Raw genomic sequence first — 24246 nt, 5'->3', positions numbered from 1 at the left:
TCCTGGCTTTTCTCTCAGCCCCTCTCTCCACCCTCAGCTCCAGGCAATCACTGATCTATTTTTTTCTTTTTTTTTTGGTTACTATAGATATATTTGTATTTTCTAGTATTTTAAACAGAGAAAAGAAGAAGAGATAGTCCATTCTTAATTTTTGTTTTTTCCTTAGATTCCCTCATTTTTGTAGAAATATTAGTTTCTTGATTAGGTCTTTACTTTATTTCTTCAATGTGGGGATAAAATGATTTTCCGTATACAGTTCTGGAATGTCCTTGATCTCTAGTAGAATTTTTTCAGGGACCTGGGCTGTGTTTGGCCCTCAAAGTTGACACTCCTAAGTCCTATGAGCTTGCATAGCTTCCTCATCTCCTTTCTACTTACTGCCTTTGTAGATCCATAAACAGAAGTAATTTTCAGCTAGAAATTCCAAGCTCCTAAAAAATTTCCCAGTGTTACTGAGGTTTTTAATTTCTCATGTAAGGTTACCATACTCCCTTAGAGAATCTTAAAATATATTCATCTCAATTTGTCTATACTTAGGAATTCATAGTGGACTGTGAATTTTATGGAACATGAATGGTTTCCCTCCTGATCACTTCTGTAGTTACTGTTGTTCCATGACTCCTTGACGAATGTGGTGTTTTCCAGTGCAGGAAATGTTGAGAAGATTCTTACTTCCTGGAACATAGGAAAAAGAGAACAGAGGGAGGGCTCGAGTCAAGGACCCAGAAAGCTTACGTAACTGCCATCGAAAACAGCACTGTCCAGTAGAAATAGAATGCAAGACAGATGCGTCAATTTAAATTTTCTAGTAGTGACATTAAAAAGATTAAAAAGCAAGTAACATTAATTTTAATATTTTTTATTGCACACAGTATACCAAAAATATTGTCATTTCAACGTGTCATCAATAAGAAAATTTATTAGTGAGATATTTTAAATTCTTATTTTACTAAACTTTTGTAATCTGGTATGTAGTTCACATTCACAGCACCTCTCAGTTTGTCCTCACCACATTCAAGTGCTCACTAGCTAGTGGCTTCCATATTGGGTGCTGCAGATATAGTTTAGGAACTACCTTTTTTTCTATTACAGACAATAGTATGTGGACTCCACAAGAAATCTTTACAGTTGGCTCTAACAACTTTTTGACTCTGTCATAGGTTAGAGTTTTTGTGTTTCCAGAATGGTTTCTGTGGTTGAGATACAAAGTTTTTTATTTGTATAGAGATAAACATATTTTTATACATTTTCCTTATTGTGCAAGTAATGTCATTGTTGAAAAGTTGGGAAAATCTGGGTAAGAGACTGCAAATTACCCTGGCTTCCTCAATCCAGAGATAACCAGTTTTAAACTTGTGTTGAATTTCAACTTTTTAAATGTTTCATTTGCAAAGAGAAAATAGATTTCATTATCCTAATTCCTTCCTTTTCTTCCTCTTTATATTCAGATATTTATTAAATATCACTGACGATACTTTTGCTCCTTGCTTAAATTTATTCATTCTGTTTCTGAGTCTACATCCTACTACAGGGTCTCTGAGTAGCATAAAAATGGAGCCTAAAAATCTGGCTGGTGCCCTCTGGATTGGGATTAACAATAGAAACCCTGATGGCATTTACGAGCTCATTGCTAAACCAGTATAATTGCTTCCTATTTTCCTGCCTTTTGCACATGCCCCAGCTTTTGTTTGCTTGTTTTAAGATATAATTCATATACCATAAAATTCACCCTTTTAAAGTGTACCATTCGATGGGTTTTGTTATATTCACAGAGTTGTGCAGCTATCACCACTATCTAATATTAGGATTCTGGACACTCGTATAAATGGAACCATACAATAAATTGCCTTTTGGCTTCTTTGAGCCCTGGTTGTGCAGTGGTTAAGAGCTATGGCTGCTAACCATAAGGTTGGCAGTTCAGATCTACCAGCCGCTCCTTGGAAACCCTGTGGGGCAGTTCTGCTCTGTCCTATAGGGTCACTATAAGTGGGCATTGACTTGACTGAACGCGTTTTTTTTTTTTTTTCTTTCATTCAGCATACTGTTTTCAAGGTTCATCCTCCATGTTGTAGCGTGTATCAGTATTTTTTTTTTTTTTTTCCTGGCTGGATAGTATTCTGTCGTATGGATATACCACATTTTGTTTATCCATTAATCAGTTGATGGATATTTAGGTTGTTTCCACTTTTTGGCTATTATGAAAATCCTCTAGCTTTTGAGATCACATTCATTTTCCAAGAATATTACTTTCTTCATTTCATCCCTCATTCTTAAAACTGTCGTGGTTCCTTATTGCCTTACAACACAATACAGCATACTTCGCTTGTATTCAGAATCTTATATAGCATGGCCTCAAGCTACTTTCCTTTTCGCTCTTTTTTTCCATTGCACTGTTCATTACTCTTTAAAACATGTGCTACATATGAATTACAGATTTTGAAGACCGTATAGATAAATTTGCAAATTTAAATTCATTTTTAAATGACCTAAATTAAAAAAAAAAAATGAAACTCTACATCAATAAATGGAAGAAATATACATATATAGTCTGGAGAATTTGAGAAGGGCAAGTCTTAGAACAAAGTAAAGAAGAAATATGATAGTAAAACAAAGAAAAATATCTGTATTCAGTGTCAAACAGATGATGTCAAAGAGAGAAATATTTATGTTAATGACCTGTGAGAAAGGATCTCTGAATTAGTCTTTGATACATGGTATCACTCAGATCACTCATTTTCTAGTTAACAGTGTCAGTTTATCAGTAGTTTGTTTTTTCTAAGCCTTCAGTTTTCCTCCCCTTTTTTTTAATCCAGATGGAGGCAATCTTTTTCTCCTTTTGGCACATCACTTTTATTTTTAAGAAACCCTGGTGGCATAATGGTTAAACGCTCGGCTGCTAACCAAAAGGTTGACATTTTGAACCCACCCCGGGGCTTTGCAGGAGAAAGACCTGGCAGTCTGCTTCTACAAAGACTATAGCCTAGTAAACCTTCTGGAGTGGTTCTGCTCTGACACATGGGGTTGCTATGAGTCGAAAATTGACTCGATAGCTTCTAAAAAACAGCAACAGTTTTTGAGAATGGCTTCGTCGTTGTTAGGTGCTGCTGAGTTGATTCCGACTCATGGTTTTCAAGGCAGTGACCTTTCGGATGCAGATGCCCAGGTGTTGCTTCTGAGATGCCTGTGGGGGTTCGAACTGCCAACCTTCCAGCTAATAGTCAAGCGCTTAATCGTTTGTGCCACCCACGGCCTTTTAGAAAAAGAGATAAGGGAATATAAATGAGAAAAGGTAACCTGGAATTTTTTGGGCTTTGTTTATAGATGGAAAAAATGGAGGATCAGAAATTTTAAGTAATTTAAAATTTAAATAAATTTTACCACCAATAAAATGGAGGTAAGGATGCGAATGCTGATTTTATTCAATAAGCTTTTTGTTATACCCATATTGCATTTGATGAGCAAAAGAGGAATGAAGTCATGTCAGCCTCTTCAAGGGAAAAATAATATAATCCCAAATTTGTTTTCTGGATCACTTCGTTAAGAAGCTTTGCCTTCTGAAGCCTCTTACAGTGGTTTTAATTTTCAAAACTAATTTCGTTATTAAAAGGTATCATGAAGTGACAGTAAATAAAACACTCTAGAATGGATTTAAAATAAGTATTTAGAGAAAGAGATCCAAATGTATATAAGTATTTGATATATATCAAAGACAGGTTTTCAGACTGGTGGGGAAAAGATGGATGATTTGGTAATTCATGTTGTGGGAACTATCTAATCACCTCTAAAGCAACTATTCCTTGATTTACTCTTTACATAAAATATAATTTAAAATTAAAAACAAAAGATCCTATAAGGTTCTTTTTTTTTTTGGTTTGTTTGTTAATATTGTGTTTTAGGTAAAAGTTGTTTATACAGGTTATTAGATCTCCCATTCAACAGTTCATACACAAACTGTTCCATGACATTAGTTACAGTCCTGTAATATGTCAGCACTCTCACCGTTCCATCCATTCAGCTTCCCTGCCCCTCCTTGCCTTCTCACCTGTGCTTTTGGGTGAACGTGGACCTTTTGGTCTCCTATAGTTGATTGTTTAAAGGAGCACATTCCTCATGGGTGTTGTTTATTTTATAGGCCAGTCTATTATTTAGCTGAAAGGTAACCTCTGGGAGTGGCTTCAGTTCCAGGTTAAAAGGGTATCTCAAGGATTCCTCTAGTCTCTTATCAGTCCAGTAGGTCTGGTCTTTTTTATGAATTCGAGTTTTCTACATTTTTCTCCCATTCTAACCAGAACCTTCTATTGTGTTCCTGGTTCTGTAGTGGTAGCCGGGCACTATCTAGTTCTTCTGGTCTTAGGCTAGAAGAGGCTGTATTTCATGTGGACCATTAGTCCTGTGGACTAATTTCTTCCCTGGGTCTTTGGTTTTCTTCACTCTCCGTTGGTCATATAGGAAGAGGCCAATAGCTTGTGTCTTAGATGGCTGCTTGGGAGCTTCTAAGACCTGAGGTTCTACTCATCAAACTAAGATGTGGAACATTATCTTTATGAATGAAGTTATTCCAGTTGACCTGGTTGTCCCATAAGACTATGGTCCTGAGAAAGGTTAATTCTTTTATTAAATAGACTGAACTCAATAAAAGCTTTACTTTTTTCCAATAATGGTCTTTAAACACTTAAATTTTTTTGTCCCATAACATCATCTTGGGTCAATCGCATAACTTTCTTAATATTTTTTAGTTATGAAAAGTCAAGTTCTGCCCTAGCCCCATATTAGACTTGACCTGTGGCCGGAAAGTCTTGTTTCACACCCCCCCCCCACCTTTTTTGACTTGCTAGTAAAACAGTATGAGTTGGAGTCAACTCGATGGCAACAGGTTTGGTTTGGTTTTGGTTTATTAAAACAATGAGAGAGGTAAAAAATGCATTATTTTGTAAACTTGAAAAAGTTTCATAATACCCAGGATAGAATGTGTGGAGAAAAGTTACCCTCATATATTGTTGGGAGCGTATACTGATGCAGCCTTTTTGGAGAGCAATCTGGTAATTTCTATTAGAATAAAGTGCATATGCCCTTTGAATGAGTATACTTCCAGGAATTTAGTGCTACAGATATACTCACACAATACTTGAAAAGTGAGTCCTTTAGAGATGAAAATTTTCGGTTGGTTGTGAGTGAAATTCAGCAGTAAAATGATTCCCGTTTCATAACTTTGTGTTTCTTTAACACTAATTCTAACTCTTCCAGCAAAATGGTGAAATATAATTTAACTACTGGACGTTTAGGCTGTTCTTAGTATTTTGTCGGTATAAAAAATATTGCAGTGACCATCTTTGTGTATATCCTACCCTTTTGCGAAGGTTGAGAATGTTTCTTTAACGTCTGTATTTAAAACAAAGTCTCCTGCTCCCCCTTCCCCTTTTTTCCCTTTCGTCATACTTTAGAGACCACAGGAAGGAGTATAGGAGATCTCAGTTGAAATCACAGTTCAATTGCCTGAGTGTGTGGCTTATAACAAGCCCTCCCTGGACTGGAGATTCTGCAGATCTGGGCTGCTTAGGCTGATGTTTCACAGCAGGAACAAATGAGTCCTTTTGACATGTCTTCCTTACTTTCTAATACCACAAGATGTTCTAGCTCATCTTGTACTTTCCCTGCCCCAGTCCTGCAACCAGCCATTTGGCCAAAGAACCTTAGTTCTTTTTATTGAAGATTGGAATCCTTTCTTGTGTTTTATAATACTCATATCTCACCATCCTTTAAAAACCTTTCTTTTATAAAATCACTTTGGATGATCTGGACATATAGCCCTGCTGTAGAGAAATTACTTTAAATCCAGTATTTTTTTCCCCTGAACTCTCTGTTTAATTCCCAGCAGACCCATTTTGTACCAATTAACCCTGGATGATTTCTTTACAAGTTACATTGTGCCATATATGTTATTTCATGGGAACACAATTGAAATAATTTCTTTGTTTTGTCTAATATTTGATAATAACTATTTAAAAACCTTCCCAAGAGCTTTCTTCCAATGCTATATAGTATAAAAAAAAAAAAAAATTTTTTTTAGTATAGAAGTGTTTATATTCCTCGTTTATTTAGTGTTGTAGTCTGATAATTTTTTTTCCTTAAGAAACGTCCTGACTCTTTGCGTTAGGTACTCTGCGTTCACTCCCACGTGGAAGGTGGGTTGGCCATCTGTTAAAAACATTTCCAAGACCCTATTATTTTCTCCTTTGAATTTTTTTTTTTTTTTTTATATCATGTGTTTTCATTAATGGAAGTATGCTGAGTCATGGAATGTGTTTAAATTTTTGGTTTGTAATAATGCATTTTGAGAACTCTTATCTGGGAATACATAGTTCCCAAAGAACTTACTGGATGCACTACCTCACATTTAAGGCTCATTCCCCAGCTATTTGGCTTCATAGAATTTTTTTTTTTTCCAACACAGGGCCCTACTGGAGGGCAGCAAATACTTTTAGTGGGAAAAGTAGGGTCCCAAAAAACCCAAAAGGTGGAAAAAGTGGGTGGGATAACGTATGTCCCAATGGTCATGAAAAGGGTTGTGGTTAAGTTTTGATGAGGCTGCACAGTGTAATAATAGGTTTCAATCTTTTCTAAGCTGTGTGTTTGCTCTTAATGTACAGTATACCGTAGGTCCCTGTCACAGACTGTAACTTCAATCTTCAGTCTCTGGAGGGTTGGAAAAAAGGAAAAATGTGGAGCATTATTTGAAAGACATAGAAACTATCAGTTCTTGGATATTTGAGCTTTTGACTAATCAAGGCATTAGAACCCCATGAACTTAGATTACTTAGATTATTGTTTTGGCCCAACAGAATCCATTTATACTGCCTGTTAATTTATCTTGATGTTATTTTGAATATATCTGTAAATTGTCTTTACCAGTGGTTCTCAAAGTGTGGTTCCCTACCTCTAGTAGCATTAGCTTTACTTTGGAACTGGTGAGAAATGCAAACTTCTCAGGACCCATCCAGACAAAGCAGTCTGTTTTAACAAGTCCTCTAGGTGATTCTGATGCATGTGAAAGTTTATGAAGCATTGCTACATGCATTTCCTATAAAATGCTTCGGATTGTTTGGAGATAGGGAATAGGAGTGCTCAGTTACTTTACCTGTTTTACCTAGTGGTATTGAGATATTTTAAAGAAACATATTGTAAAATAAAGTAATAAAATTTTACTAATTTTTATAGCATGCTGATTGACACACAGTAGTTTATTTAGTGTTAGTTGATTCTGAATTTGGAAAAAGTTGACATATTAGGCTATTTGTCAAACAATTCCTGGTAGATTTGCTTTATCTGTATTTAGTTGTTGCTTAAGAAATGAGCTTTTTTGAAAGATACCATGGATTGTTGTGATTCAACTCAGAAAATATCCTATCAAGTATCGTATCTTTGTATTTTGGGACATTTTTAATAAAAAAATTATTGTGGTAAAATCTGTTAACAAAATTTGCCCTTTTAACTTTTAAAAAAAATTTATTGCATTTTAAGTGAAAGTTTACAAGTCAAGTCAGTCTCTCCTACAAAAATTTTTATACACCTTGCTGTACTCCTAGTTGCTCTCTCTCTGATGAGACAGCACAGTCCTTCTCTCCACTCTCTAATTTCATGTCCATTCGGCCAGCTTCGGACCCCTTCTGCCCTCTCATCTCCTCTCCAGACAGGAGCTGCCCACATAGTCTCATGTGTCTGCTTGATCCAAGAAGCTCACGCCTCACCAGTATTATTTTCTATCCCATCGTCCAGTCCAATCCCTGTCTGAACAGTTGGCTTTGGGAATGGTTCCTGCCTTGGGCTAACAGAAGGCCTGGGGGCCATGACCACTGGAGTCCTTCTAGTCTCAGTAAGACCATTAAGTCTGGTCTTTTTATGAGAATTTGAGGTCTGTCTCCCACTGCTCTCCTGCTCCCTCAGGGGTTGGTTCCCTGTTGTGTTCCCTGTCAGGGCAGTCATTGTTTGTAGCCGGGCACCATCTAGTTCTTCTGGTCTCAGGCTGATGTAGTCTCTGGTTTACATGGCCCTTTCTGTCTCTTGGGCTTATAATTACCTTGTGTCTTTGGTGTTCTTCATTCTCCTTTGCTCCTTTTTTTTTTTCCCTTTGGTGTTCTTCATTCTCCCTTGCTGATGCATCTTAGATGGCCACTTGCTAGTGTTTAAGACCCTAGATGCCACTTTCCAAAGTGGGATGCAGAATGCATTTTAGCCATTTTTAAGCGTACGTTTCAGTGACATTAATTACATTCATAATGTTGTGCAACCATCACCACAGTCTATTTCCAAAACTTTTATCACCCCAAGCAGAAACCCTGTATGGGCATTTTAAGGTCTTATTTAACATGGTGTTTTAAATAAATTTCCCATGCTGATCTACTTAAGGAGCCTTGGTGGCGCAGTGGTTAAAAATTAGGCTGCTAACCAGAAGGTCAGCAGTTCAGATCACCAGCCGCTCCTTGGAAACCCTATGGAGCAGTTCTGCTCTGTCCTATAGGGTCACTACGAGTTGGAATTGACTCAGTGGAATGGTTTTGTTTTTTGTTTTGGTTCTACTTAAAAAAAAAAGTGAAAACGAAAACAACGTATTGAGGCACTTTAAGTGTTATTTTGTCCTTTTTACTTTTTCTTCTTAAACTAAGATGTGTAACTTTAAACATTTAAAATATTTGATTCAGCTAAATTTGAAAGAAATTTAAAATCTCTTCGGAACATAGGATATGCACAAAACTCGTATCTTTTCTTCCGCAGCTTATAGTTAAATGCAGTAACTTTATAATTTTGCTTTGTTTTTTTTTTTGGCCGAGTCCAACATCGTTATGTCATTAGGAAGTAACTATCAGATATGATGCCTTTGAATTATGGTGTTGGCGAAGAATATTGAATATACCATGGACTGCCAGAAGAATGAACAAGTCTGTCTTGGAATAAGTACAGCCAGAATGCCTATTAGAAGCAAAGATAGCAAGACTTCGTCTCACATACTTTGGACATGTTGTCAGGAAGGACCAGTCCCTGGGGAAGGACATTGTGCTTGGTAAAGTAGAGGGTCAGTGAAAAAAGAGGAAGACCCTGGGTTGCTGTTAGTCAGAACTGACTTGATGGCATCTAACAACAACAGCAGCATCTATTAGGGGATGCTTATCCCTGTTGCTGCTAAACTGGAATGTTTAGCCATTATAGTATCACTTTTTTGTTTTTGTATAACGTGCACATTTGTTCTTTATAAGCACCTGATTTTGTTACTCTGCTTATCTTTATGTAATGTGTTCCTGTTGTACTCTGGCAGGTGGTTTCCTAGAGAAATGTTCTTTCCTGTTTTAGTTTTTATAAAAGACTGTTTAAGCTACTAAGGAGCCTTGCTGATGCAACAGTTAAGAGCTCAGCTGCTAACCAGAAGGTTGGCAGTTTGAACCCACCCAGTGGATCTGAGGGAGAAAGACCTGGTGATCTGCTTCTGTAAAGATTACAACCTAGGAAACCTGATGGGGCAGTTCTGCTCTGTCACATGGAGTTTCTATGAATTGAAAATTGACTAGGCGATACCCAACAGCAACACTTATGCTATTGTAACACTGAAGTTTGCTTCTTTCTGTATTTTTTTACTCTTCAGTCTACAGATGCTGCAAAACGCAATGTTATCACCAAACCCTCCTTGAGCAGATGCTTATTTAAATTTTGATGCTGAAGCTGGTTCTGTGTGTATTGTGCATATAGCATGATGGGCTATAAAAATGTGAAAGCTTCATTCCAGAGTAATTTTTTAGTAGTTGATAGTGATGTTCTAAAGAATATACTCTTTATTTTAATTTTTACTGTGGTAAAATATATTACACCCTTTCTCACTTATCGACATGGTTAGTTTCCAAAGACAAGGTCATTATGTAAACTTGGTGTTATGCAAAAATGGAGGATTGCCACATCAGATCACAAAATGAAGGATGACTACATCATTACATAACTGCCAGATATTCATCACTACATAACTGCTAAATCACTGAAAATCATGGCCCAGCCAGTGGTTCATGACCTTAACCATCAAAGCCAGCATTACTCTTACCTTGGCATTCGTTACTGCCAGACATACATTGCTAATGAGCGAAATAGTCAGGTGATAGATTTTTTACTGTTGTAAATGGAAAACATGAGATAACTGTACAGTTGATAGGAACCCCTGGTGTAGTGGTTAAGAGCTGTGGCTGCTAACCAAAAGGTCAGTAGTTTGACTCTACCAGGCAATCCTTGGAAACTCTATGGGGCAGTTCTGCTCTGTTCTATAGGGTTGCTATGAATTGGAATTGACAGCAATGGTTTTTTTTTTTTTTCTTTAAGTGAGGAGAAGGTATGTAACAAAACATTTGCCATTGCAATGATTAGGAGTATATTCTTCTTGCAAGAATTTAATTTTGTTCATCTTTAGAGTTTATTTTGTTTAGAAGAGTCCTGCTTGATAGAAATATAATTTGTGCTATATATGTAATTAAAAAATTTTTAGTAGCCTCATTTAAAAAGTAAAAGGAAACAGGTAAAAATAATTTTTAATAATATGGCATGTTGTTAGTTGCTGTCAGGTTGGTTTCAATTCATAGCAACCCCAGGTATTCAGAGTAGAACTCCCTAGGGTTTTCAGCTCTTTGGAAACGGAGCACTGGGCCTGCCTTATGAGGCATCTTGGAGTGGGTTTGAACCACCAACCTTTCTGTTAATGGTCTGGTGCTTAACCATTTGCGCCACCCAGGGACTCCAATAATGCGGCTTACTTAATCTAATATATGCAAAATACTACTTTATCATTTAACACATATAAAAATTTAGGTAATATATGTGTGTGTGTGTGTGTGTGTATATATATATATATGAAGAAAAAAACCGAAACTCATTGCCGCGGAGTAGGTTCAACAGAATAAAACACTCCCTGATCTTGCACCATCCTCATAATTGTTGCTGTGTTTGAGCTCATTTTTGGAGCCACTGTGTCAATCCATCTTGTTGAGGGTCTTCCTTTTGCTGAGCCTTAACTTTACCAGGAGTCCTGGTGGCACAGTGATTAAGAGCTACGGCTGCCTCCCAAAAGATTGACAGTCAAAGCCATCAGCCATTCCTTGGAAACCATATGGGACATTTCTACTCTGTCCGTTAGGGTCGCTATGAGTCAGAATCAGCTCAGTGGCGGTGGGTTTGGTTTGGTTTTCTACTTAATCAGGCATCATGTCCTTCTCCAGGGACTGATCCCTCTTGATAACATGTCCAAAGTATGTGCGATGAAGTCTTGCCATCCTCGCTTCCAAGGAGCCTCCTGGATATATTTCTTCTAAGACAGATTTGTTTGTTCTTCTAGCAGTTCATGGTATGTTCAATATTCTTTGCCAACACCATAATTCAGAGGCATGAATTCTTCTTTGGTCTTCCTTATTCATTGTCCAACTTCACATGCATATGAGGTGATTGAAAATACCATGGCTTGGGTCAGGCACACCTTAATCTTTGTTGTTTAACACTTTGTTTTTTTAAGCACTGTAAAGTACAGCAGATTTGCTCATTGCAGTACATCATTTGATTTCTTGATGGCTGCTTCCACGGGCATGCTACTTCCATTCTTACAAGTAAAACGGAATCTTTGACAACTTCAGTACTTTCTTGGTTTATCATGATGTTGCTTGTTGGCCCAGTTTTGAGGGTTTTTGTTTTCTTTATGTTAAGATGTAAATCATACCAAAGGCTATGGTCTTTGATCTTCATTAGTAAGTGCTTCAAGCCCTCTTCACTTTCAGCTAGCAGGGTTGTGTCATCTGCATAATGCAGGTTGTCAATGAGTCTCCCTCCAGTCCTGATGCCCCATTTTTCATACAGTCTAGCCTTTTGGGTTATTTGCTTAGCATACAGATTGAATAAGTATGGTGAAAGGATACAACGGTGATGCACACCTTCCCTGATTTTAAACTGTGCAGTATCCCCTTGTTTTGTTGAACACCTGCTTCTTAGTCTATGTACTTGTTCCTCATAAGCATAATTAAGCGTTCTGGAATTCCCATTCCCTGCAATGTTATCCATAATTTGTTATGATCCACACAGTCTTACGCCTTCTGATTTTGTGTTTCGTAAGTTAAGCAAATTCTCTCGCTGTTGTGTTGATGCAGTATTATTTAACATCAAAATCAAAGGGATATTGCAAAAGTAGAAAATCAACTATCAATATTAGCAAAGTCTTCTTCAGCTATTTGTCATTTTCTAGCCCGTTTGATTATCAATTCTGGTTTAGTCATCTGCATGTTGATTCATGTAAGAAAAGAGTATAAAATATTTACTATTGATTTGTATTATGAAAATATTCAATTTTAACATCAGTCGCCATGATCAGAAAGAAACTCGTACTTTCTTTGGTGTTTCAAATTAAGCTTATTCATATGTAGTAGGGTAATTGGTGAGAAAATATGAAGTATACTTCCATTTTTGTCTTTTATTATTGGATATTGAAAAGCATTCTTTCTTTGATTTGAAGTTAATAGTTCAGTAAATTTTTGTAAAATGTCTTATGTCTCAACCAATGAACAAACAACACAAGATCACTAAATGTATTATTGTCAATTTTTTAAAACGGTTTTAAAAACTGGCTATAATTCATATTATTTGCATGTACGTACTTGTAAAATGGCTTGGGGGTGGCATCTGACCTCTACTTACTTCACAACAGGAGAGTCATTATCAGCAGCAACAGCTCAAGGCTGAGTCTTATGAGCGGAGGTCAGAATACCTTCTCTTGCCAACCTTTTTACCAATTCTCACACCAACAGCCCCTTCCAGGCACTCTCTTCTTCTCTGCTGGGTTTGATAATTTGCCACACAAAGCTCACCATACTGACAGTTTTGGAGTTTATTAGGGAAGTAACAGGTTACAGTTCAGGTTCAGGAATGCTCAGGATACAGTTCTTTGATCAGGACAGCCTCTCCTCAGCTGTGCCCATAGTCAGGTCTCTGGCCCTCAGCCTGGCCTCTGCCCTGCTTGGGCAAATGTTACAAAGCTCTTTTAGCTCTGCCAAACTCCGCCGGTAAGCGTCTGCCTGAAGGCACTTAGCTCTAGCTTCCTGGGTCTGCAGACCTAGCTCCATCAAGTGCCCGGGGGCACCCTATTCCACCAGCAAGCCTCCTGCCCAAGGGCATTCAGCTTTCTTGTTCCTCGGCTGTGAAGCCCACCATGCTGTCTCCTGCTGGTCTCTGGGCTCTGCTGCCTTTGCTGCCACCCTTTCTCTGCTGCTGCTTCTTGCTGTCTTTCACCATCTCCAGTGTTACAGCTCTCTCTGTCTTCTGGGTCAAGGAGGTTCTCAGTACAGGGATCCTGGATCCAAAGGATTTGCTCTGCTCCCCTCTCCTTGTTGATCATGAGGTTCCTCTGTGCACCTCTGGGATGGCTCATTTTAAGCCAAGTAATAAAGGCAAAACTGACCAATTCCATCGTTAGGGTTCCATATACCTTGTTTTCATGGTTCCACCCCACAAGGGTGCCATGTATCTTATTTACATTATTAGCAAGCTATCCAATCCCCTTGGTTGGCCACAGGCACCTCATTTGCATAGTTTGACCGCTTCCTTTGGCGGGACTTACAAAGACTACGGCTAGAAGGGCCATATTCAGTAATTCACGGCACCACAATACTGAAAAGATTTTAGCAGCTCTGTTGGTGACGCTTCTCAGAGCCTGCTTCAGAAGATTGAGCACAAATGTTTTCAATATGTATCACACAGTGGCAGTGAGCTTTTGGAGTTACACAGTGGAGCAGAGCAGTAAGAGAAACGTTAGGCTCTTCTTTTATAGCTCCCGTAAATCTGGAGTTTCGACCTAACATAGCTGGAGAGCTGATTGTTGTGATGGAGACTGATTTCTCACATGTAGCTGAAACTCTTCTTTGAGAGATGTAAAAGATTAAAAAAATCTACACCACAAGCTTGCTTTTCTTAAGCTGCATGTTGACATTTCTTCTTAAGTTTGAAAGTTCTTTCAAACAAAATGTACTTAAAGTATTAATTAGGCTGTTTTTGTTGTTTGCTGCTGTTGAGTAGGCCTGCAGGCTACGCGTCTTTTATCATATGGTTTATCTAAAGCTAGAAGAGAGTTTCGAAATGGTTAATCTTTTGATTTTTGGTAGTATTAGAAAGGTCTTCTATACCATGGGTAGTTGTTTGGTTGCTTAATTGAAAGTCTTCCACTTTTTGTAAAATGTAATTTTCTTAAAAATGTTTTCATGATTGAAAATGTTTAATTACCATCCTTTTATCTAGATTTTGTGTGTGTGTGTGTTTTGTGTGTGTATGCGCACGTGCAAGAACTCAGAGGTGTAAGTGTAGACTCTGTTAAAAATTATTTAAAATTTTTTGCTGGAGTTTTAATTCTGATATCAAGTGACTGAGAGAACTTCCTTATAAAATAAACTATGTATTTGCTGAAAATGGCTCTTAATATTGTCCCCTTTATTATTTTTTAAAACTTTTTTACACAACGGCATTTTAATTTTGCTCTTCTGCAGCTAATTGCCGTTGCCATTCATTGTAGAATTTGTGATATACTTTGTTTGTGTCTCTTTTTCCTTTACTGTGCTGGTGGTCGTACCGGCTTCTGCATTTCCGTTTGATTCTGCATGGGTAGAAAGCCTTTGTTTTAATTTAAAAAAGGTGTTCATTTTTTCAGTCCATTCTTTTTTGAAGTAGAAAAGGTATTTTAATTATTTTCAAAATATATTAAATTATAAAATAAAATTAAAGTGAAAATTAAAATTATAAAGTATTTGAATTTAATTACCAGTTATGATTTATATAGTACCAGTGCAACTTGTGTTATTTGCAAAAAATACTCCATAAATGCATTACACTGCTACAATGATGCATTAAAAAAGTTATTCCAACTGAATCAGTTCATTGATACTGACTGTATCAGTGATGTTTTGCATGTTATGCTAGAAATGACTCACACACCTGACAGGCAAACTGTAATACGCAGTGCAATAATTAAAGTGAAATGTAGTACTACAAAACAATGCAGCTTTCTTTAGATGTTTTTATATTACTTCAGTGTTTAAATTTAGATTAAATTAATTACAATGAAATGAAATTGAAAATTCAGTTCCCCAGCGTAAGAACCACATTTCAAGTACTCAGTAGTCGCATGTGGCTAAAGCAAAATGCCTTGGAAATTAAGCCTTTGAGAGTGGGTTATATACCTGTATTTTAGTTACTTGATTATGGATTATAGTCCTTTTTGATAAGGCCGATGTCACAGGAGCAGTTCCGAGAGGACTTCTGAACCAAGAACCCTGGAAAGATCTACGTAGAACTGCTTTCATTTTCTTTATTCGTAGTCATGAAGGATTAACAGAAAAAAATTCTGAACATTGTTCACGGATAACAGGATGTTTAGTAATCAAAAAAAATTTGAACAGACATTCTATTTGAAATCATGGCTTGTGCCCCTGTTGTTAGAAAACTTGGAGAGTAGAAAAATTTCTACATTGTCAAAAAATGGTTTCATCATTTGTGTGAAAGAACAAAAAAACGGAATAATCTTGTTTAATGGCTCTCTCACAAATTAACACTTTCCTTTGGAGTTAAAAATAAAGTTTTGTTCATAGAGACCTATAGGAAGCCCTGGTGGCGTGGTGGTTAAGATCTATGGCTGCTAACCGAAAGGTTGGCAGTTCAAATCTGCCAGGCGTTCTTTGGAAACTCTATGGGGCAGTTCTGCTCTGTCCTATAGGGTTGCTGTGAGTCGAAATCGGCTAAATGGCAACGGGTTTGATTTTTTTTTTTTTTATAGAGACCTATAGAAGTATCATCAGGTTTACCATGAATCTACAGGTTACAAAACTCAGTTATAATTGTTATGGATTGTGGAAAGATTTTTAGTGGCACACAAATATTTAATATTCTGAGTTCAGATATATATATAAAGTATACCCGAACTCCTCTAAAGATTTTAAAACTAGGAGGAGCCATATCTTAATTCGTTATAGCACCAGCCACCTTTTCTTGTTTTCTTTGCCGTTATCTTCTGAGCAAGCCAGGCAGTAAATTCAAATTTCAGTTTTCCACAGAAATAAATGGGTGCTGTTGTGTGCTTATTCCATTCTCAGTAATTAGGAAGACGGGGAGATATCTAAAGACATGATTTAAAAATCAGAAGAGGAAGTTCACGAATGAAAAAGGAAGTGAAACTTGTCTTGAGAGAATCTGTCCTAGATTGTCTCCAAAGTCTTTCTGTGGTACGTCACTGGAGATGGTCCTTGAAGAAAGGGTTCTGTGATTGAAGTAAGTTTGAGGAAACTCTCTATGGCATACTAGCATCCTATTCAAGTTCACAATGCACATCAATATATTAAAGGCTCTGAGACATCTTACAAGAAAGAAAACTTGCTAAAGTTCATTTATCCTGCATTAAAATTTTTTTGGGCAATGGAATCTTTTTTTAAAAGTAAATGTCATGTATCCTGTGAGAATGCTGCCCTCTAGAGGCATAAGTTCAGTTGCTCTTGAATTTGAATCTTAGTGTGTAGAAGTTGTAACGATTGATAAAAACTAAACACATGATCACAAAATAACCAAGTAGAAAAAGTCTTATGTTATCTAATTTTAAGAAAATTTGGGGCGGTAGAATAGCAATGTGTAAATACTACCTTTTTTTAGTGGACGTATGTGATATTTATGGCTGTTAATAATTTTTGTTGTTGTGGCAAAAATATATAACAAAACAGTTGCCAGTTCATCAGTTTTTACATTGATTACCTTCATCATGTTATGCCATCACTGCCATTATACTTTTTCAAATTATTTCACTACCATTAACAGAAACTCAGTGTCCCCTGAGCAGTGACTCTGCCGTTCCCCCTCCCTACCACCTCTGGTAACCACTGGTATGCCTTGGTCTCTACATTTGTCCATTTCATATAAGTGGGATGATAACAATATTTGTCCTTTTGTGACTGACTGATTTTGTTCAGCATAATGTTTTCAAGGTTCATCCATGTTGTAGCATGTATCAGGACTTCATTTCTCTTTGTGGCTGGATAATCTTGTATATGTATAGCACATTTTGTTTATCCATTCATTTGTTGATGGATATTTAGGTTGTTTCTACCCTTTGGTGATTGTGAGTAGTGTATAGGTCTTTGTTTTCTTTCCTGTTTTCAATTATTTTGGGCATATACCAAGCATTGAGATTGTTGAGATATATAATAGTCCGTGTTTAACTTTTTGAGGAATTGCCAAACTGTTGTCCACAGTGGCTGTACCATTTTGCATACCCACTAGCAATGAACGAGGGTTCTAATTTCTCTACATCCTGGTGCATACTTCTTACTTTTTTTTAACCATAGCCATTCTAGTGGGGGTGAAGTGATAATCTCATTGTTTTGATTTGCATCTCTCCATGGGAGCAAGACCTAGAAAACACTATGGGGCAGTTCTCCTCTGTCACATGGGTTGTTGTGAGTCAGAAATCGAGTTGATGGCATCCAGACGGCGACGACGACTAATGATTCGGAACATTTTTTCATGTGCTTGTTGGCCGTTTGTATATCCTCTTTGGTTGTCTTTTTGTTAAGTTGTAAGAATTCTTTATATATTCTGGATTTTAAATCCTGATCACGATACTTTACAATAACAGTAAATATGTGCATGTTCATGTGTACAAACTGTTAACAAACTGTAGTTCTTCTCTGCTGAGCCTTTTTTTGGCTTCATAAAGTTCTGAATTAAAAAAAAAAAATTTCTTCAGGGATTGTTTCAAGAAAAATTTTTATCAGATATATGGTTCCGAAAATTTTTCTCCCAGTCTGTAGGTTTTCTCTTCACTTTGTTGATAAAGTCCTTTGTTGAACAAAAGTTTTTAATTGTTATGATGTCTTTTGCTGCTTGTGTTTTTGGTGTGATATCCTAATAATCTTTTGAATAAATTATACACACACACACATTATATATGGAATTATGGATATGTAGTACCTCCTCAAGCATCTAAACTCCATGAAGCCTCTTTTGTGTGCAGAAGTCATCCTTCCCTGTCCTCTTTGAAGATCTGTAATAACTTTAAGACATTTGACATTCAAGCGGAAGCTAGTTTCCTCATATCCCTTCCCACAGTCCTCATTGTTTTCAGACCTGTGACTTGCCTCAGATTTTAGCATGCTGTACCTTTATATACATAGTCAGGCTGGAAGAGAAGGATTATATATAAAAATGCTTTTGACATTAGTGCCAACACAGCAGCAAAAACTTGAGGAATATGTATAAAAATGGGTTTTGACAAAGAGAGAAACATACTTTTGCGTTTGGCCCGGTTTGTTGGTATGATGCAGTTACCAGAGATTTTTGGTATCAGTGGTCTAACTCATGCAGTCAGGAGTGGTTCTAATTGTTAGCTCCTCTGATTGACTGAAACCTAGTCTCAGTGGTGGCTTTATTCTAAATGAAGGTGAATGCCTAAAAATTCCTGGTGAAATGTAGAGGAAGAAGTTAAAAGATTAAGGCAAATAGGACTGATGGAGTGGAATTATCATTTATGACCATCCACCCACCTCTCTTAGTTCCTAACCACCACTGTCCCCTATGACTTATGGAAGACACTTTATTTACTAAGGTAGTAAGAATTACTTTGAGGGCAGTCCCAGCATCTGTGAAAAGCATGGTGATTTTTTTGCCTGCTGGTGGGAGGAGATACTGAACATTGAAATTGTCATTCTGATTTCAGGGGAAATGGTGGGATCCTAGGGTGACTCTAACTTCCACAGGCAGGGTGGGCATCATTTTCTATAAGGTAGCATGCATGACAGGAATGATGACCGGAGATGGATTGGCCTGAATGCACTATTTTGACTGTGGCTAAATGATCATGGGATCCTTAGATCTAAAATAGAATGGTAGCCGATTAAGTTCATACTTGACCTGTATGACAAAAAATGTAGGTCTAACAGACAAAGGCGTTACTTGAACTACCGTTAAGAGTGAGTTGTGGTCCTTTACACAGTTCTTAGACTGGAGTCAGAATCTGTTATGTTTACTTCTTTATATGTTTATGCTTATTTTTGTAGATTTTAACTTTTTTTTCCCATTCCCACCCTCCTTTGCAGTTTAGTCCATAGATTATAGAAGAAACCAGGAGAAAAAGGAACGTCACCCGCGTTCTCATATTGAAGTTGTGTGCAGTAACTGATGAGACTCTGGGTCTAATCTCATTTTCTAGGAACGAAGTATGAAATTTTTGTTTGTACAAGGCTTAGTTGTAATCTGTCAGACAGGAGAATGTTGTTTGGAACTGGAAGCTTGGAATAAATGTGTATGTCGTTGGGTAGGCAAGATTTGGCCTGTATTTATAGTTGCTCATTTCAAATAGCCTTTCAGCGTTGGGGAAATTTGCATGTTAGGAGTCCTGTAGAAGGCAGAACTGAATTTCCTAGCATTCTTAGTGGCTAGGACACAGGCATACCATCTAGGCTCTATCAATCAGATGAATTTGTGTAAGACATGAATTTAGAAGAGAGAAATGCTTAGAATTGCTTCCTTGTGTGAATGTCAGGCCATGAGACATTGAGCTCTCAGATGTGGGCAGTAGCAGAGGTGTCAGTGAACTTTATTTATTGTAGTGCACTCAGCTTTCATGGTACCAGGACTCAAAGGGTGGGAATGGTCTGGTGGGGAGACTTGGGTATTTTTCCTGGGTGCACGCCCTAATCTGATTCTTGAGCTCTCTGGGGGAATTCTTTATTATCAACTAATATTAATAAAATTTCTTTTTTGTTGAAACCACCTGTAGTAGATTGTGTTGTTTCAGCTGAGAAACCTGATGGATCTATTAATTATTAAAGATTTTGTTAATTGTCAAAGTACTTTATTTTTCTAATTAAAATAAAAAATTGCCAAATGTTTATACAACTTCTTTTTTCCTCCCCAGAGGTCTACATTTCTTTGCCTCCATTTTTTTCTACGCAGAATGCCAAATTTTCTACCTTTTGAATTGCTGAGTCTTTACTCAGCTTGAGCTCCAATGCTGTTGTGAAGCTTTTCTTGTACCATCCCAGCCTCCTGATGGATTCTTTTTTTTTCCCTTCTGAATTCCAGTAGCACCTGTTTAGCCCTTAAGTGCTAGTTTTTCGTTTCCTTTGTGCATCTCAGCTTTCACACTAAATGATAAGCTCTCTGGGAGCTAATAATGCAGCTCCTTCTATCCTTGCGTTACCTAGCGGTGTCTTGCACCTTGTAGATTCAAGGGTCAGCATAACTGTTGTTGTAACATGTAGTGATTAGGGTTACTGAGAATCACAATGATGCGAGGACAGGTGAGGTGAGATGATAAACTAGTTATTGTTACTTGCCACTGAGTAGATTCCGATTCATGGCAACCCCATGTGTGCAGAGCAGAGCTGCTCCATAGAGTTTTCAAGGCCTTTTAGAAGCAGATTGCCAGGCCTTACTTCCGAAGTGGTTCTCAGTGGGTTGGAACTGCTGACCTTTTGCTTAGTAGTATAGCGTTTGACCATTTGCACCACCCAGGGATTCCTATAAACTAGTTAGGCTTATTTTATTTTATGTTGGTCCTATCATTGTTATGTGCTGTGGAGCAGATTCTGAATCTTAGCAGCCCTGTAGGATACAGTAGAACTGCCCCATTGGGTTTCCAAGGCTGTAATCTGTACAGAAGCAGATTGCCACATTTTTCTCCTGTGGATTGGCCGGTGGGTTCGAACCACAGACCTTACAGTTAGTACCCAGGTGCTTAACCACTGCACCACAGGGTTCCATATCTTGGTCCTAGTGAGACAAATACGCTGGCCATGAAGTCCAATTTCCATTTTGCTGAAGGAGTCTGAAAGTCCTGGTGGTATAGTGGTTCAGTGCTTGGCTGCTACCCAAAAGTTTAGCTGTTCGAGCCTCCCAGCCTCTTCTGCAGGAGAAAGATGTGGCAGTCTGCTTCTGTAAAGATTTACAGCTTTGGAAAACCTATGGGGCAGTTCTGCTGTGTCGTATATAGGGTCGCTATGAATCAGAATCAGCTTGACAGCATCGGGTTTGCTTGTCTGGTTGGAGGGGGTCTGAGACTTGCCTCTCATCCTTATTTTCACCAGTAGGTGGCCATACCATATCCTCTGAATTATCATATAATGTTTTGTAATTTTTTTGCCTTTACAAAAGTCTTCCATATCTCTCCTGTTTTCTTGTTGTTAGGTGCCTTTGAGTTAATTCTGACTGATAGCAACTCTATGTACAGCAGAACGTAGGACTGCCCAATCCCACACCATTCTCACAGTCGTTGCTATGTTTGAGCCATTGTTGCAGCCACTGTATCATTCCGTATCTGTGAGGGTTTTCCTCTCTTTCACTGACTGTCTGCTTTACCAAGCATGATGCCTTTCTCCAGAAGCTGGTTCCTCCTGATAACATGTCCAAAGCATATGCGATGAAGTTTCACCATCCTTGCTTCTAAGGAACATTCTGGCTGTACTTCTTCCAAGACAGATTTTTTGGTTCTTCTGACAGTCCATGGTGTATTCAGTATTCTTTGCCAGTGCCGTAATTCAAGGACATCAATTCTTCTTCGGTCTTCCTTATCTGTTGTCAGTCTTTCACATGCGTATGAGGTGATTGAAAATACCATGGCTTGGGTCAGGCTACATTAGTCCTCAAGGTGATATCTTTGCTTTTTAAACACTTTAAAGAGGCCTTTTGCAGCAGATTTGCCCAATGCAATATGGGAAGTTTCTTGACTGCTACTTCCATGGGTGTTGCTTGTGGATCCAAGTAAAAAGAAATCCTTGAGAACTTTAATATTTTCTCCATTTATCTTGATGTTGCTTTTTGGTCCGTCGTGAGGATTTTTGTTTTCTTATGTTGAGGTTCAATCCGTACTGAAGGCTGTAGTCTTTGATCTTCGTCAGTAAGTGCTTCATGTCCTCTTCACTTTCGGCAAGCAAGGTTTTGTCATCTGCATGTTGTAGGTTGTTAACGAGTCTTCCTCCAGTCCTGATGCCCCGTTCTTCATATAGTCCACTTTCTCGGATTATTTGCTCAGCATAACAGATTGAATAAGTATGGTGTAAGGATGAAACCTTGTGCGCACCTTTCCTGATTTAAATCATTTCTGTTTCTTAGTTCTTCCATTGTGCCCTCTGGAATTCTGTTCATAATCAGCAAGTTTAATTTTTTTTTTAATTTTATTTTTGGTGAAAATATACATAGCAAAACCATTCCACAGTTTCTAGAGATAATGATCAGTGATATTGGCTACATTCTTCACATTGTGTCAACATTATCCCTATTTCTGTTCTAGTTTTTTCACTTCCATTTTCTTAATCTCCCTTTCCTCCAACCTTCTCATCTATGCTTTAAAATAGCTGTTGACCCTTTGGTCTGATATTAGATTTTTTTTTTTTTTTAAAGTAAGACACTATTCGATGGTAGCAATCGTTACTCTTTCTGCTAAACTGTTAAATAGTTTAAGGTGACTTTAGAGGATAGTTTCAATTTAAGGTTTGAAGAGCAACTCAGGGCCATAGTCTTTAGGACTTCTGCAGACTCAGTAGGTGCAGTAAATTATGAAATAATTCAAATATTAAAAAAGTACAGAAAGTAATACAACACTTGTGAACCTGCCTCAAAACCAAGCAGATGTTAACCTTTTGCTTCATTTGTTTTTCTGTCCTTTTAAAATTCTCCCCTTCTCGTCCTTTCTTCCCTCCTTGATAGGTACCTTTTATCCTGAAGTCCTTGACTGTTCCCCTGTTGAATTTCTATTTGTAAAACAATTACATAAAAGATGACCTGAAAAATTTCTATGCAACATTGTTTTCTGGGTTCATTGTAGGCTTAGTTCATCATTTTAACTGCTTTATGATGAATAAAGCTGAGTTTCATACTGAGAGATAATATTGTAATGAATAACCTTGTACATAAGTACTCGACAATGTGTAATTTTATCTAAGTAGAATTGCTGAGGTGTAGGCTGTAGGAAGTATCACTTCATCTTTTTCAGGTACTGCCAGGTTCATTCCATGTGGAGATACTACTTTATGTTCACCAACATGTTTCCCTACGTATTTATCAGCATTTATTTAATCCAGCTTGCTAATTTAAGCCTATCTGAAAGATGAGAAATGGAGTTTCAAAGTTTTTCCGTTACTTTGGTTTTTAATAAAGCTGGGCATCTTTGCATGATTTTTCATCATTCTGGTTTCCTATTCCTAATCTTTGTGTCTTTTGCTCATTTTTTTTGTTAGGTATTGGCTTGTCTTAGTCTGGGTTCTCTAGAGAAGCAAAACCAGCAAAGCATATAAACATGTAGAGAGATTTATAACAAGCAAATGGCTCCTGCGGTTGTAGAGACTGGGAAGTGTCAAGTCTGTGGGTCAGGCTGGAGGCTTCCCCTGACTCACTTAGCTGCAGGGGCTGATGAACCCAAGATCGGCAGGTCAGACAACAGGTCTCTGGCTCACAGGCTGTGGAGGCCAACGAATCCCAAAATCGGCAGGTAAGGATGGCACGCCACTGGCTCACAGGCTGCAGAGGCTGACAGATCCCATGATTGGCAGGTAAGCTGCTAGCTCAAGTCCCAAGAACCAGAGGTCAGATGAACAAGAGCCAGCTGCAGGATCTAGAGGGAGCAAAAACCATCGAGTTTTGCCAGAAAATCCACCATTATTGGCTGTAGGCCACACCCCCAAGGAAACTCCCTTTCAGCTGATTGGCTGCTCATAACAGATCTCATCATGAAGGGGATTACATTATATCGGATCTCATTATGGAAGTGATTACATCATCACATAGCTGCCAGACTACATCACAACTGCCAAACTGCTGAGAATCATGGCCCAGCCAAGTTACCGTACATACAGCCTTAACCATCAGTTAGGTATTATTGACTTTTATGTTGACTTGTGGGAATTCTTTTTATGATCTGTATGTTAATGTTTTTGGTAATGTGCATTGCAGATATCTTTTCTAGTCTGTGCCTTTTAACTTTGTTTAAAAGTTGAAAATTTAATACATAGATTTGTTTCTAGAGTCTCCGTATCATAGTTTTATTTGATATGTCTGCTTCCATATTATTACCATACTATGTTAAAAGAGTTTTAAGTCTTGATATCTGAAAGAGTGAATCTTTTCTCAGTGAATTTTAGGTCAGCTTGTCAGCCCGTCTTCCCCCTCCCAGGAAAATCCAACCAAAAGCTAACCTCAGCCTATATTGGGATTGTGATTTGA

General features: G+C 37.8%; 1 protein-coding gene across 16 annotated transcripts in view; it reads left to right on the top strand.

Annotated features, from left to right (window-relative positions):
* The window catches only part of FBXW7 (F-box and WD repeat domain containing 7), a 274164-nt gene that overhangs the window by 21276 nt on the left and 228642 nt on the right, over positions 1–24246 (top strand). Inside the window, exon 1 of one of the 16 annotated variants that reach the window (XM_023557124.2) lies at positions 6274–16311. The exons of 14 other annotated variants lie outside the window; for them this stretch is intronic. The gene's annotated coding sequence lies outside the window, so the exon portion shown is untranslated. Of the gene's footprint in view, positions 1–6273; positions 23897–24246 lie in introns of those variants that run through there. One more of the 16 variants, XM_064267581.1, reaches the window with a different exon arrangement.

Source organism: Loxodonta africana, chromosome 13, assembly GCF_030014295.1.
Source record: "Loxodonta africana isolate mLoxAfr1 chromosome 13, mLoxAfr1.hap2, whole genome shotgun sequence".
Taxonomy (NCBI): Eukaryota; Metazoa; Chordata; class Mammalia; order Proboscidea; family Elephantidae; genus Loxodonta; species Loxodonta africana.
The sequence above is the reverse complement of the archived record's forward strand: the minus strand, read 5'-3'. Positions and strand labels throughout refer to the sequence as shown.